Source organism: Pelophylax lessonae, assembly GCF_965119305.1.
Source record: "Pelophylax lessonae genome assembly, chromosome: 3".
NCBI lineage: Eukaryota > Metazoa > Chordata > Amphibia > Anura > Ranidae > Pelophylax > Pelophylax lessonae.
The window spans coordinates 17,533,228-17,547,322 of record NC_138770.1 but is presented as its reverse complement, the minus strand read 5'-3'; the positions used below and the strand labels follow the sequence as shown (position 1 = coordinate 17,547,322).

Below are 14,095 nucleotides of genomic sequence, written 5' to 3'. Positions count from 1 at the left end.
CAATTATCTTCTGCTGTATGGAGCTGTTCTTTTAGTGTGAGGAAAGGGATATGCAGTGTAGTTAGGGTACTATATACCACTAAAGTTAGATTCAATAATCTAGTTTTTGTAGGGATACTTTTAAGTGTCAGGGTGACCGGAGTTTAGGGTGACCTGACTCTGCCATGCCTGGGTGACCGAACTCTGCCATGTCAGGGTGACCATAGTGTAGTTTAGCTGGCTCTGCCATACCAGGGTGACCGAACTCTGCCATGTCAGGGTGACCGTAGAGTAGTTTAGCTGACTCTGCCATGCCAGGGTGACCGTAGTGTAGTTTAGCTGACTCTGCCATGCCAGGGTGACCCCACTATGCAGATTTTGGGTTAGGGGTATATACAGTGGGTACGGAAAGTATTCAGACCCCCTTAAATTTTTCACTCTTTGTTATATTGCAGCCATTTGCTAAAATCATTTAAGTTCATTCTTCTTCCTCATGAATGTACACATAGCACCCCATACTGACAGAAAAACACAGAATTGTTGACATTGTTGCAGATTTATTAAAAAAGAAAAACAACTGAAATATCACATGGTCCTAAGTATTCAGACCCTTTGCTCAGTATTTAGTAGAAGCCCCCTTTTGATCTAATACAGCCAGGAGTCTTTTGGGGAAAGATGCAACAAGTCTTTCACACCTGGATTTGTGGATCCTCTGCCATTCCCCCTTGTTCGATCATCCCTAGTTAGGACTATATAGTATCAGAATTATGTAATGTACAACATAAATCCAGTCTAGATACATAAATTGTTTCTGCAGCATGGAGAAGGAAGATTATCCGAGAGAAATATAGGAATACAGGATGGGGACACAGCTCAGGAAAGTGACCAGGGGATTACAGGCTGATATCACCCAGTCCCCGCCCTACTCTGGACCAATCAGTGAGCAGTATGGGTGGAGGAATGTATTTACTGTTAATGACCCACCTGTGCTGATCTCTGTAGGAGTGTCCTCCTCTATAAATGTCCCCGTTATTCCATCCTCCTCCATAGACTGCTGATCATCCCTCACATACGTCTCTTCTTCTTCTGCTTTAACCTCAAATTCTATATCGATTGGATCTCCACTCTAAACCAAGAAAATGAAAAAATATCATCTGTAAAATATAAGATTTATTATTGTGACATCACATAAAAATACACACATTGTCTCCATGAGTCTGAGTTTTATAAGCTCCGTTCCAGTAACCTTGTAACAGTGAGGGATGGTGTGATCTTCCTGTGTGGAATCCCGGGAATACAGAGGACGGGGACATCTCTCTGGTGGGTTCCTGGTATTAGGTGGCTCCATCATATCCTTGTGTCCTTCTGAAAACTCCTCCATCACTCCATACTCCTCATCCTCCTCTTTATACTCTTCTTTAACATCAATATTATCATCCTCAAGATTTCCACTCTGAATATATAATAAAACATTCATTGTAACAAATATACTGTATATAAATCAGAACTATCAGTGATTGTTCCTCATCTACCTGATGATGGTGAGGGATGGTGTGACCTTCCTGTGTGGAATCCCGGGAATACAGAGGACGGGGACATCTCTCTGGTGGGTTTCTGTAGCTGGATGACTCCACCATGGTGTCCTGGTACAGATCTTTGTGTTCTTTTAGAAACTCTGACTCCTTCATCACCCCATCCTCATCATCCTCCTCTTTTATCTCTTCTTTAACCTCAACTTTAGAATCTCTCAGGTTTGCACTCTGAATATATAATAAAAATGACATCAATGGTAACAATGCAGATAATGTACAGATCAGAGGCGTAACTAGAACCTTCAGGGCCCCGATGCAAGAAACCATGAAGGGCCCCCCAGACCCCTGGCCGGGGCCCTTCCCTTCAAGCCCGGGGCTCTTCCCACTAATCCTGGGGCTCTTTAATCTCATTGCATGGCCTTTTATTATGGTCCCGCATCAGGATCCTTTCACAAGTTCTGCAGTGGGCCCCCTTCCTGCAATCTTGGGGCCTCCCCACAGTGGTGAAATGCCAGGGCCCGGTCGCAAGTGTGACCTTTGAGATCCTAGAAGTTCACCCACTGGTTTGCTACCGGGCCCCCCGGAGCATGGGGCCCGGTAGCGATTGCAACCCCTGCAACCCCTGTAGTTACGCCCCTGGTACAGATCCTAATGATACTATCAGTGATTGTTCCTCATCTACCTGATGATGGTGAGGGATGGTGTGACCTTCCTGTGTGGAATCCCGGGAATACAGAGGACGGGGACATCTCTCTGGTGGGTTCCCATTACTGGATCCATCTGTAGGAAACACACACACTGACTGAATACATTGTTTCTATGTGTTTATCAGATGATGGGGGATCTAGGTGGATCCTCCGTACTGCTCTCTCCTTTACAATAAAGTCTCCTCTTACCCGGTGATGTGAGGGGCGGCTGATTCTCCATCATGACGTCCTTGTAGAGATCCTTGTGTCCTTCTAAATACTCCCACTCCTCCATGGAGAAATAGACAGTGACATCCTGACACCTTATAGGAACCTGACACACACAATGATACAGTCACCATCCAGACACATCCCTTGTCTGTTACTGGATAATGCCCCAGAATTCCCAGCACCGCTCACCTCTCCTCGATGATCTCTCTGGTGACTTCTAGAATCTTCTTTGTATTTCTCTATTCTATCAGGGAGGGAGGTGGAGGCAATGTGATGGTCATATGATCTCCAGACTTCACAGGAGCAAAACTCTAGATCTGAACACAAATAGTAAAATCAAATAAAATTCCCAGAATCCTCCTCACCTCACCATTCAGGTTTCCATTTAATTAAAGCCCCACCTCAGACCCCCACACTACGCAGAGTAAAAGCTTGTTGCAGGCATTCTGACATTATTACATACAACGCAGGACCAACAGACCCACTTTGCTAACGAGGATGCCAAGGGTCCACCCACATCCTAAGAGCATGAGATAAAAAAAAGCCACATGGAGGGAAATTGAACGGGCGGGGGGGGGGTGGGGGGGTTTGGGGTATGTGAGGTCAGAGTAATATCATCGGACATATAGACTCTGGATGGATGTACATTTGGATGGGAATATTTGAGGGGCCCTCTATATGAGGATCCTGTGCAAACCAAATCATTGCTCCCGGGTGCCTCCCACTTCTCCTAAACTGAAGAGTGAACTTTGACCTTTACCATACAGAAATCTGTCAGGAATGTGTGAAAGTAATCTCTCATGTGAGCAGGTGACGTGTGGAGGAACGGAGTGTAAATAGCAGACAATTTTCTCCGGAGCTCCTAATGGTGGGGATGGGTTTTGCTGCATGCTGGTGCCAACTTTCCACCCCCCAGGGTCACTGCAGGTGTGGAGAAAAGCTGTGTAAGAGGATATGGAGGAGAGATGAGGAGGAGATCCAGGAATCAGGATAAAGGTCAGGACAAGCAACAGACAAGCGCATCCAAGAGATGAAGCCGGGGTCACTACACAGAAAATCAATCCAAGGAAACAACAGGCAGGACGAGGAATAGCAAGAAGGAGCTCAGAGACAAATGAGAATATTGCTCAGCCAATGGGAGATTATCACAGCATGACTTACATAATGAAGGGGATGAGGGGGAGCATAGATACATGGAAATTCAGCTGGTTCAGCAGGGATTGGTCACATTTCCATCCATGTGTGGTCAGCTTTGGAAGCAATATATATTAATCATCAACTGATCCCCTTGAAGGGGTTAGTCTACTTATTACCTCCTCTGCCGCCAGATCCTGCAGTGTCTCCCTCTACGTCCTATGGAACGTCCTCTTTACCTAACATCACTTCCTGTCTGTATTCCATAGAGACTTCCTGTCTGGGTAGAAGTGAGGTCACCACCTTGTGGAGCTCAGAGGAACTGCAGCCCTGAGAACCGTCTGGTAGTGTGAACACGGCCTTGTGCTGTGTGTGTATGTACTATATATCCTTCCCCTTTCTCTCCTCCCTGAGTGTGTATGAAGAGGCGGAGCTCCTGCTGGAACAGCGGTCGGAGGAGGAAGCCGATTCTAGGAGGGAGACTGACAGAAAGCGCAGCAGACTTGCAGGAGTGAGCGAGGAGGATCCAGTTTCTTTGCCATCGGAGGTGAGGAGAGTGTGAAGGATGTTTGTGACTCTGGTAGCTGAAAAGCTGGGAGTCATATTGCTCTGGTGAGTGGGGAAGCACTACTAAGGGGGCGCCCTCACTATCACGTGTGTAAGAGGTGGAAGAAGGCGTGGCTACACTACAGCTGGCACAGTTTGGAGCACGGAGAACTTTCACACCTTATCAACTTTTCATTCATTTGTGAACTTTTTTTGGAGCAACAGAACTTCATTGAAGTAGATGCAAAGTGGAAGCAGTGGATTTGCAGATAACACTATATTGAGCAAAAAATATTGTATGTTTACATGAATTTGCACAGGTTTTTACTTTATAGAAAATATTATAAGATTAAAGAAGTAGGTGTAAAGTGGAAGCAGTGGATCTGCAGGGAACAGCATCTTGAACACAAAGCACTTTATGTTGTATATGAATTAGCACATGGATCAGTTTACTTCATTTATTGATAAACACCATAAGATGAATGAAGTAGGTGTAAACCTAGACCTAGGGAACACAAGGGAGGTGGAGTTGGAATCCTCCTATCCTCACAGAGCACCTTCCAGGTTCTCCACTCTCCTCCCTCTCATCATTTGAAGCTCACTGTATACGTCTATTTTCTCCAATCTCCTCAGGAATTGCTGTGATCAATTGGCCCGCTGGACCGGTATTAACTTTCCTTGATGACTTCTCTGCCTGGCTGCCCTACTTTCTCTCTTCTGAAATCCCCACAATCATTCTCAGCGACTTCAACATCCCTGTTACTACGAACACTTCTGCTACTTCCAAACTTCTCAGTCTAACCTCCTCATTTGGCCTGAAGCAATGAATACACAAAGGATAGAGGCTTCTACTCACTCTGGTGACAACACCCTCAGCCTTGTATTCTCCCACCGATGCCCTCCATGCATCCTCTCCAACAATCCTCTCCCTCCCTCTAAACACCACTAGGGATGGGCGAGCGGTTTGGGCGGAGGGAAACTGCACCAATCACCCGAATTTTCAGTGTGCTTGATGTTTTCATTTTTTTGTTTACTATTTACATCCCGCCGAGCGTACAGTCAATAGGTTGTTAAGAAGCGAAACCGGCCAGTGGGTCCTTAACAACGAATGAGTCATGAGCTGTCAGTGGGTTTCCCCACTGACAACAGAATGTAAAAAAAAATAAAATTGCCGGCAAGAAAAAAATTGGGGAAAAATCGGTGTGGGGTCCCCCAAAATCCATACCAGGCCCTTTGGTTCCGGCATGAATTTTAAGGGGAAATCCATGCCAAAATTTAAAAAACAAATGGCATATCCAAGCATGCAGCCTGGCAGGCCAGGAAAGGGGGAACAAGCGAGGGCCCCCCTGAATCATTCCAGGCTACATGCCCTCAAAGCACTTTGTCTCTATGTTGATGGGGACAAGGGCCTCTTCCCCACAACCTTGGTCTGTGGTTGTGGGGGTCTGCAGGCAGAGGGCTTATCAGAATCATGAAGCCCCCTTTAACAAGGGGGTCCCCAGATCCCACCCCCTATGTGAATGAGTTTGGGGTACATTGTAAAAATAAATGAGGACATGAGCCTGTTTTTCACAATTCCTTTTATAGAAAAATCAAAAAAACAATGTCCCTCGATGTAGATCCATCGTCATTAACGACGCCCACTGCACCCCAAACCCCCCCCCCCAAAAAAAAAACTCCACCCTCAAGGAATGACAGTCTAACGAACTTAAAAAGGTAAGGAGCAGGGCCACCTTATGACATCATCTGGTGGCCCGTCCCCTTGGGATGTAACTGACTGGTGCCTGCTAAATTGATGACATCATAAGGGGGCAAGGCCACCAGGTGACATGACCAGGTGGCTCTGCTCCTTACCTTTTTAAAAACTGTCACCCAGCGGAGCAGGCATTCGACAGTTAGCCTTCCTCGTGGGCGGAGGTTTTTTTTTTTCTTTTTTTGGGTCGATGGTGCAGCTGTCGTGATTGACGATGGATCTACATCAGGGGACATTGTTTTTTTATTTTATTTTTTTAATAAAGGAACTGTCAAAAACTGGCTCATGTCATTATTTTTGACACTTTTATGGTAAATGAGGACCAGGATCTGGGGGCCCCCTTTTTCATGGGGGCTTCCAGATTCCGATAATCCCCCTGCAGATCCCCCTGCCCCAAAGCACCCCCCCATGTTGAGGGCATGTGGCCTGGTATGGTTTGGGGGGCACTTGCTTGTCCTCACCCCTGTCCTGCCCTGCCATGCCAGGCTAGGTGCTTGGATAAGGGTCTGGTATGGATTTTGGGGGGAAGATACGCCATTTAAAAAAAAAATTGGCATGGGGTTTCCCCTCAAAATCTATACCAAACCCTTATCCAAGCATGCAGCCTTTTTTTGGGCCTGGTATAGACAGTGGGGACCCCACGCCGTTTTTTTTCCCCATTTTTTTTTTTTTTGCCAACAATTATTTTTTTTTACATTCAGCTGTCTGCGGGGAAGCCTGCTGACAGCTGATGACTCATTTGTTGTTAAGGACGCCGTGGCCCGTTTCCCGACCTCACTTCTTAACAACCTATTGATTGTGCACTCGGCGGGATGTAAATAGTAAAATAAATAGAAGAAACGCAGAGCACACAGAAAATTCGGGTGTTTGGCGAACACCCAAAGGGGCCATTTTGGGCTGAAGTTATGCTCGGTCCAAACCGCTCGCCCATCCCTAGAGGTGTTTAGAGAGAGGGAGAGGATTGTTGGAGAGAATGCATGGAGTGCATAGGTGGGAGAATACAAGGCTGAGTGAGTAGAAGCCTCAATCCATTGTGTATCCATTGCTTCAGGCCAAATGAGGAGGTTACACTAAAACATTTAGAAGTAACAGAAGTGTTTGTAGTAACTGGGATGTTGAAGTCACCGAGAATGATTGTGGGGATTTCAAAAGGGCCTGGTATGGACAGAGGGGGGACCCCCACACTGTTATTATTTTAATTTTTTATTTCCATTGCCAAAAATGACTGGGTAAATCAATTTAAATGTCATATTTTTTTTTCTTTAGAAATGTCAGTTTTGCTGCAGCAGGTTCTATACACAGAACAGATACACCACTTTACAGGCAGACTTAAGCCCCGTACACATGATCAGATTATTGAACGATCTGTTGTCCATTTTTTGTGGTAGTCTGATGTGGAAAGTAAAGAGGTTATTTTCATACGAATTTTCCTGTACGACAGAATTCTACTTCAGAAGTGATGTCATGTGTTGTATTGCTTTGTATGTGTTCTTTCTCTCTGAGCGTGCCTAGTCTTGCTCTTAAGATTTTTTTCAGTCGAAATCTGTACTAATGAGACGAAAATCGGACGTTGTATTACGGACAACAAAAATTTTATAGCCTGCACATCAGGATTTTGTCAGCCGAAAAGTCGGAGTTGGCTGTCGAAAGCACCATACTAACAATCTGAAAATCGGCAGATCGGTCGTCGGACGAATTTTCCCTTCAGATTTTCTTATCGTGTGTATGGGCCTTAAGGCTGGATACACACTATATAACTTTTGTTGTTAGATTTACCTTCAACTATGTAGTGTAAGGGCCTGCCTGACTGCATACAAATGTAAAATGTTTAAGTTTGACCCCATATTATATGGTTTTGATAAATCTAAAGGAAAAAAATCTAAAGAAAATGGTACAGTTTAAGAGGACCCCCAGGCACTATATTTAAAGGAATTCTTTTTTTTTTTTTTCTTTTCATTTTAAGCATTAATTAAAATCATTGCTCCTTCAAAAACGATATTTTGTAAAAAAAAAAAAAAAAAAAAATTGCGTTGATAGTGTCAAACTTGAAAAAATAATTAAGAAAAGAAAAACACGCACACAGAAATTTCTGGTGTTGGGTGAACACCCAAATGGACGATGTTCAAGCCAAACTAATGCCCGTCCTGAACCATTTGCCCATCCCTATTCCCTGGTTATCTCTCGCCTCGACTACTGCAACTCCCTCATTGGCTTACCTTTACATAGACTATCCCTCCTTCAGTCCCTCACAACTGTACTTTTATTTTCTCCATCAGCCCATCCCCCACAGTTATTACCTTTTGTATCACTTGACCCTCCCTCCTAGATTGTAAGCTCTAAAGAGCAGGACCCTTTGATTCCTCCTGTATTGAATTGTATTGTAATTGTACTGTTTGCCCTAACATTGTAGAGCCTGCGCAAACTGTTGGCACTTTATAAATCCTGTATAATAATAATAATATATGACTGCCTAGTCCAGCCTTTCTCAGCCAGGGTTCCTCCAAAGGTTCCTAGGGGCTCCTTGTCACTTCCTTGGGCTGTATATGGAAGTGTCACCTACCAGCCGTTTCTGGATACCCAAGCTTGTTATCATTGCACGACACACACAATTTTTTTTTCGTTCAATATATTTTTAATTCTAACTTTAATTTTAACTTAACAAGAGTGCAAAAAAAAGCATAAAATGGTAAAGGAAAAAATCCAATTGGTGAGGATGATCACATGTCTGGAATGTGGAGGAGGAGTCGGTAATAATTTGTGTACAATACAATACACGACGTGTTACATTATTATAAGAAAGTATTGTAGAAAAGATCACACCATAGAAAATGGGGGAAAGGAGAAAATAAACCCGGATATGAAGGTGACATTTGTGTACGAGGAACACCTTAACAATTACCACCATTTTATTCTCCAGGGCCTCTGCTTTCAGAAAATATATGTTTGGGGGTTTTATCTAATCCTCAGGCCCAAAATCTTCATTTTACCATGTGTGAAAAAATAATGCAGAAACAGCTCTGGTATTTATGTCCCTCAATGTGTACTGTACTCATAAATACATGGGTGTGATCTCACATATTTGTATGACCCCCCCTCCCCGACATAGGAAACTAAGCGGGTCTATGCAAAGAATATGTTGGGTGAGTGTAACAAGCATGTGTCCAGCCGTGACAAATTCTGGTCGTATTCTAATAAACACAGTAATTTCCTATAATCGTCAGCTCCAACTAGTGGCCATAATGAGGTATTAGTTCCAAAATACCTCAATCGGGAAAAATAGTTCAATACCGCATTATGGCCACTAGATGGACCCAATGATCATAGGAAATCACTGAGTGAAATAAAATAAGACCAACATTTGTCATGAATGAATGAATGCTTGTCATATTTGTTCATCTATTTAAAAGAAAAAATAAACATGTAAGTGAAGTGGTAACTATTAAACAAAATGAGGTTGAAGGATTATAAGAGGTGCATGAAAGTCAGCCAGCCCCCAGTCTGATGTACTCACCCTCCAGTCTGTCACCAACCAAATAAAACCTGTCTCTTGGTACAAAGAACAGGGGTTTAGTTGACACACATTTGCAAACGCATGTGAAAGCTGCAGAGCCACTTCACGGCACCCTGTTATATCTGCAGTCCTACACTCTTCATTTAGTGTCCTCACACTGGAAGCACATGGCCGCTAATGGGTGGATGGGGGAACAGAAAAAAATAAAAAAATAAAATACCGGGGAAGAGGTATGATCACAGTATATAGGAGGATCTTCCTAAATATAGTATCTCGACTTGATTGGTAAGTGTGTACCAGGAACCACAGGCAACCGTTAAATCACTAGAGAAAAAAAGGGGGTGGTTTTTGAGGGGATAAAGATCCTCTCACGATGTTTGCAATCACTGGGCTCACAAATAATGAGGTGCATAGGTAAACTTTATTGGTGATATCAAAAAAATAGACAAAATATAGAATAATATAGGTACATACAGTAAATCACAAAGATGATGACTCAGTGTGAATCATCTATTTAAAAACATGACTCTATGGACCAGTTATGGTAGAATTGCTGTAATCAGCAATATCCTGACCATACCTTGCCCACCCTCTGGAAGGTACAGAGTATTGAAAAATAGGGAATGCTGGGAGTGATCTATCCAGTGGGATAATGTGTCACTACTACTGCAGCCCTATATAATTTAAATCCAGAGCTGCCTATGAAGCTCGCACTTGGGAATGAAGGATAAGTATAATCAAAACATTCAAGACATGTAAGAAGATGTATAGTAACAATTCATACAGCATGTGCAAGTGACATTGGCATAAGGTTTCTTCCGACTCAGGAAGGAATAGGATTTGTTAATGTCACAATATGCCAATGAAAAATGGGGAATAAAAATTGCCCCTAATTAAAGAAAAAAGTGCACTTAGTATTATGCGTTGGCTTAAGCGTTGGAGCTCATATTGTGAATATTAACATCCGCTATGATGTAATCTAAATCCTGATGTCCGGAGGTATGACACTGTGCAGCGGTTGTGGTATTGAGGGTAATTGGTGAGGGGAGGGGGAGTTGTGTCAAATCCAGATAATAAATGGAAATAAGTGAAGAATTACTTCCCTTTCTTATACGGGGCACAGATGGTTCATTAACGGATCTATGCTTTGTCAGCCGTGTAGAGGGGCTCGTGGCACCCGGGACCAGGACAATCTGATAAGGGGAGTTACTCCTTGTTAGGTTGTGACAGAGATCTTCTGGGCTATGCCCGATCGTTTCTCTATGTCAGTGATAGATAAGTGTATGCACTCGTTATCTTTACTCACCCCTTGTTGTCTGGTCAACCTGCCTCGGTGTCACTGAGCTACATTACCTCATGGCTTCCAAAAAATGTCCCGGTCTGTATCACTTTGTAAAGCCTTCAGCCTTGATCATCTATGGCGGTCCGCTGTATGGAGCGTTGATTGGTTCCACCAATAAAGTGCTTTACCTTTTCGCTGCCTTGAGTGCAGTGTAGCGGAATCCGGCGGGGGAAGGTGGGGGGGGGGAGAGAGGAAGCTTCTTCTGTGTCTGTACTTGCCGGGTTGCTGCATGCGTGTGTCGTACCTCAATGTACCGATGTACCAGGCTTTACATGGAGTTGGAGGTTCCTGTGTGAGGGTGAGCGTGGTGCTGGCGTCTGCCGTTGACGGGTTTCGCGTGATGACGCACGCTTCTTCAGAACGTAGAGGGCACTGTTCGGTAGTAGTTTAAATAGTCAATGTTTTTTTCTCATTGGACAGTTTTGTTAATTGATTATGATTATCTGACTGAACTAGTGCCATCTTGTGGAGAAAACACCCTGTTTGTTGCATTTATTCCAGTCCGAATTGATGTACATGTAGGACAACAATTAAAATAAAAAACTGACAAAGTATGCATAGATTCACGAATAGAGAATGGTAAAAATAAAAACTTATGTCAGTTATATTTGATATTTAGACGGATGGCATCCATAAAGGCGACATAGTGGTGCATTACTCTGATTTGGGGTAAATGAAGGATATTGTATAGATTATAGATTCTTATTTGTTTTATATTATTAAATATTATGTCTAAATGCTCTATAGATCTATATATGTATATTATTTAAGATACATTTCTGAAGAATTTAATATTTTGGAGCAATGAGGAGGGTATATAGTGAGATATTGAAGAGATGAGATCTAGAAGATTTATCTAGGGGTCCAGGAAAACTTTCAGACTTAATTCGTTGTTCAGTCCTTTAGGTGTTAGTGTATCAAGTCTAAAGATCCAGGCTTTCTCGTGGCGCAGTAAGACTTGGTCGAAGTCGCCGCGTCGTGCTGGAATCTCTAGTACCCAGAAGCCTTTGACCTTGAGTCCTTTGGGGTTGCCTTCATGTTTTTCGAGGAAGTGCTGCGCAATTGGTGTCTCCTCTTTTAATGTTATATTTTTCAGGTGCTCTCCTATTCTTATGCGAAGTGTTCTTTTAGTTTTACCAACATATATTTTATTACAGCAAAACCTCCCCCAACCCACCCTCATCCACGACTGGCTGTTGTCTCAAAGACTCAAATAATTAGGTTATAACCATGGTGCAAACTGGAAAAGACCAGCTGAAAAGCATTACACCTCCATCCCCTTGGTGGATGCAGTATATAGATAGAAAGGGATTTTATGTATGGGGCATGGCCTATAAAGCACACTGCCTTTGAAAACCCTAATTTCCTCTTTGGGACTTTATGTGAGACAAGCAGGTCATGCTATTGGTCTCCATCCCTGTATACGGAAAACACTAAGGTCAAATCAAAACTGCATCCACCAAAAACGCACGAAAATCGCACGGTGGGACTTTATATGAGGCACCAAGCTGTAAGCAAGGCGTCTCCATCCCTGGTTGCTTAAACATATTGGACTAGGTGGGACTTTAAATGAGACCCAAGCTGGTGTTGCCCAGCGTCTCCATCCCTATAACAGGGTGGGTTGGGGGAGGTTGGGCTGTCTCCCTCTCACCTGTTCCCCCATCCACCCATTAGCGGCCATGTGCCTCCAGTGTGAGGACACTAAATTAAGAGTGTAGGACTACAGCTTTAACAGGGTGCCGTGAAGTGGCTCTGCAGCTTTCACATGCGTTTGCAAATGTGTGTCAACTAAACCACTGTTCTTTGTACCAAGAGACAGGTTTTATTTGGTTGGTGACAGACTGGAGGGTGAGTACATCAGACTGGGGGCTGGCTGACTTTCATGCACCTCTTACAATCCTTCAACCTCATTTTGTTTCTTGTTATAGGGATGGAGACGCCGGGCAACACCAGCTTGGGTCTCATTTAAAGTCCCACCTAGTCCAATATGTTTAAGTGGTAACTATTGAGCCAATCCCTTCATCAAACCCCACATAATATCTCCCTTCAAAAGGGAAAACAGAAATTATTTACAGAAAATCAAACAGTATAAATATTTTCCAACCAATAACCTCCACCCAGACAAGATATGTAGAAATATAAAGACAAGCGGTGTTACCTCTCGTGCCGCACTCCGCCAAGCCACCCAAACCCACACAGGAGCTAAGGAAAGAAGTTCTCACCTAGTTTATTTACGAGTTCTCCTTCCCTCCTGTTGGGGGATGGGAGAAGGATGGGCTGAAGACAGAGAGACACGCTTCGGGGTCACCACTGGTAAGTAGAGCCTTGAAATGAAGGACATCAACTTCAGAATTTCTGTCTTGTCTGTGTAAAGTTTACTGATAAAGATATATGGGATCTCACAGCTTCTAGCTCTGTAACCCGCTATATCATTATCCGTAACCGTCACACAAGAAAGCAAGACATTCTGAAGGTGATTCCTTCATTTGACGGCTCTACTTACCACTCTACACCCCAAAATTTACTCAGCCAATGAAAAGCCAACACGGGACAACACTTCATCCATGTCTCTGGTGATCTCTGATCTCCTTATCAACTGTTTCTTACATAATGAAGATCAGCCAAGGAGTATATCTGAGGTGTATATCAGGGTGTGCTTCTTTCCCACATGTCCACCAACAGTCATATAGAAGACATTTCCCGCACTCATATAGAAGACATTTCTCCTGGACTATACTGTGTGATGTCCTTTTCTTCTACTTTACAGTCTGGAGACAAAGTGAGACAATCCTCTGAGGTTTTCCTCATCTCCCGTCCATCTACTAAAAATGCTTCGTCCCCACATGTCCACCAACATTCATATAGAAGACATTTCCCGCACTCAAGGCACTAATACACCTCCAGGGCTGTGTGGGATCCCTCATGTACAGGAAGACAGGACTTCAGTGAGGTACAATTCCCTCACTCAGGATAGGAATATGGCTTCTCTCCCGTGTGCAATCTCTGATGTCTGTAAAGACTGTACTTCTGTGAAAAACATTTCCCGCACTCAGAACAGGAATACGACTTCTCCCCCGTGTGAAATCTCTGATGCATGGAAAGATTTGACTTGCGTGAAAAACTTTTCCCACACTTAGGACAGGAATATGGCTTCTCACCAGTGTGCAATCTCTGATGTGTGAAAAGATTGGACTTGCTTGAAAAACATTTCCCACACTCAGAACAGGAATACGGCTTTTCCCCCATGTGCAATACCTGATGTGTGGAAAGATGGGACTTATTTGAAAAACATTTCCCACACTCAGCACAGGAATATGGCTTCTCCCCCGTGTGAAATCTCTGATGATTGTTAAGACTAGACTTCTGTACAAAACATTTCCC

The 14,095-nt window shown here is 43.6% G+C and overlaps 2 protein-coding genes across 2 annotated transcripts in view; one reads left to right on the top strand and one right to left on the bottom strand.

The window, feature by feature from the left end:
- LOC309550236 (uncharacterized protein) overlaps positions 1-14,095 on the bottom strand; it is a gene marked incomplete at both ends in the record, with an annotated part of 809,557 nt that overhangs the window by 191,314 nt on the left and 604,148 nt on the right.
- Positions 4,066-14,095, top strand: part of LOC309548775 (uncharacterized protein) — a gene marked incomplete at its 3' end in the record, with an annotated part of 157,048 nt that continues 147,018 nt past the window's right edge. The window contains 1 exon segment of the mRNA XM_082248721.1: positions 4,066-4,109.